We start from the raw sequence: 2,910 nt of genomic DNA on the forward strand, positions 1-2,910 counted from the left end.
TGATTAATTGGAACATGGAGAACCACCCAGGAAAACCGTACAACCACAATACTACATGGCTCTAGTCTTGTCTAAGTAACTAGATGAACTATATGTGGTGTTGGGGTGGCTAGTTTGGTGGTGTTTGGGCTTGCGTCGTGGAGCAGGTGAAGGAAGCGGCGTCTTCTGAGGTACTGCAATTATTGGGACCAACACTTACATATAGGGATTCTTTGGAAAGGCCTCGTAGAGTCCCTATGCAACCATACCTCGGAAGTGTGGTATTGTGTCTGATCAACACATGCGTGGTTGGATTCAAAGTTCTTCGGGACTTTTACGCGAATTGTGGTGAAAGTGTACAACCTCTGCAGAGTTAAAACTAACCGGTTAGCCGTGCTCACGGTCAAGAGCGGCTTGGACCCTCACATGATAATTGAACTTGAAGATGATCTAAATTGATGCTTTATTTATGTTGGAGATGATTACTTATGATTTTTTATGGTTACTTTATATGCTTATTTTGGGGATTAATGGTATAAACTTACATGTAGATAATGCTTGCTTAATAAAACTTGATTAATTAAAAGTGCTTATCGCAGTTAAACCATGTCAGCTATTCCTTGTTTCAGCCTTGCATGTAATATATAGCTGTTTTCTTGCCACTTGTTGAGTACCAACCATAAGTGTACTCACCCTTGCATAACGCTGTTCCGACCAACATAACGACTGCCCGGAGTACCCAGAAGACTTCGAAGATTTCTAGGCGTATGTCTCCCAGTCGACTGCCTGTGCTAGAGGATTCCGCTGTTACTCTGAGACGCTATTTATTCGCTTATATTTAAGACATTCGGTTATGTAATAAAGTCTTTAATACTCTCTTTCGTTATGACATTGTTATGATATTCGCTTTATTATTTATCGTATGTGTGTAAACTGATCCTGGCGCACATATGAGAATGCATTCGGTTTCCTTCATAAGCCGGGTGTGACACATAATTACGTACCAAGATGTAATTTCTTAGAACCGGACGGGATGCATATGCTTTTTCAAATTTGGTTTGAAAACTTTTGTTACTTAATTCAACACCTAGCTAGATCATCAAACCCTTGCCTCAGCAATTATATATAGGTGCAGCGCAGCATGCATGTGTCTGCCGCCCATACGGGAACAAACACTAAATAAGAGCATGGCACGTATGCTACATAGAAAGGCTGCAGCGACCCTGCCCCGGCCTGTGCCGGCATGCATGCCTGTAACCGTTGCACGCTGCTGGGGATCGGAGTAGCATCGCATTGCATGCATCGTCGCTGCAGCTGGTAGCTCCGTGAAACACAGTTTGGTTTTTGCTGGGTTTGGTAGCACCCTTTTTCTCTTAATTCTTCAGACCGGACAGCAGACTGCTCTCGATCAATGATAGATACCATGCATGCATGTATGCATCGGGTCATCGATCGAATCGATCAGCAGCATATGCTGCTTGCTTGCTGCATACAGTGACATGTCAATGATAAAAACAGTCGACTAGAAAGATACAAAGATCCTCGTTACGCTGGGTCCCACTGCATGCAGAGCTGGTGGCACACGCCTCCTTATCTCGGGTCTGTTTGGTAGGGCTTCGGCTCCTCCAAAAATGGCTCCGGCTCCGGTTCCTCTGGTGGAGCGGCTTCTTAGATGGAGCTGGAGCCGTTTTGCAAAACGTTTGGCAAACCAGCTTCACCTGTTGGATTGAGGTTGTAAAATGTCTAAATTGCCCTTCTCTTTATTTTTCTTTTTCTTTTTCTATTTTTCCTTTTCTTTCTTTTCCTTCTCTCATTTATTTTTCTTTCCCTTTTCTTTTTTCCCCACCTCTCCTCTTATCCATTCGCTCCCCTCCCCCGTCCCCAATCTCCTTCCTCGCACCCCTCCTGCTCCACCCCCTCCGTCCGTGCATCCGCAGCGCCGGCCTCCCTCACGCTCGCCTCCAGGAAGCACGCCGGCGCCCCCTAGATCGGAATCGAAGGTCGGGACGCCGGCCCATCTCCATCCCGCCAGGCTCTCGTTGCCGCTAGGCCTAGCAGGCCTCTCGTGCCGCCGGTCGCTCGGCCTCCCGCGCAGCCGGCCGCTCGGCCTCCCGCGCAGCCGGCCGCTCGGCCTTCGATGCAGCAGCAGTCGCTTGCCTCCCGTGCAGCCGCTACTGGTCTCGCTCCGCCGCGCGTCGGGCTGCCCCCACGGCGAGCTCCCATCGGCCGTCCTCCTTCCCTATGGTCTCGCTGACTCGCCCCGCCGCGCCTCAGGCTGCCGCTGCCGCACGACCTCCCTCCGGCCATCCTCCTCCCCGCGAGCTGTGCCCCTGCGGCCGCCGCCGGCCGCATGCCCGCCCGGGGGCAAGGCTGGCACTTGGCATTGTGGAGCCGCTCGGAGCTAGATGGAGCCACGATTTCGTGGCTCCGCCAACGCTAAAGCGCTCCAGTCAGCGGGTTTCGCGGGGCTCCGGAGCCGGAGCTGAGCGTGAAGACCCCGTTTGGCAGGGCTCCGGCCGGAGCGAGTCTTGGAGCAGCTCGTGGAGCCCTGCCAACCAACCAGGGCCCTCCTGTTGTGACACACGCCGGCCGGCATTGGCGCTGATAGTGACAGTGACGGCTCAACGGCATGTACGCGTGCCTCCTATCGATCCGGCCGGCCGTAAAGTTGTTGCTGCATACTATTGCAAACCGATGGCAGGCAGCAGGCCGACGCTGCCGTACAATCTTACACTGTACTCAGATCGCCGTCAGTGCAGTGTATATGTTTGTGTGTTGGCCGGCCATATTTAATTAATCCATATCATCATGGTTAATTAATCCATCATGCTCATATATACCAATGCAAGAATAATATAATGGTACAGTCTTGAAAGACTGGGCCTGGTTCTGCACTTCGTTTTCTTATGCTTTCATTGACGAGACCCAATG

The sequence above is a fragment of the Panicum virgatum genome, chromosome 6K (assembly GCF_016808335.1).
Source record: "Panicum virgatum strain AP13 chromosome 6K, P.virgatum_v5, whole genome shotgun sequence".
Taxonomy (NCBI): Eukaryota; Viridiplantae; Streptophyta; class Magnoliopsida; order Poales; family Poaceae; genus Panicum; species Panicum virgatum.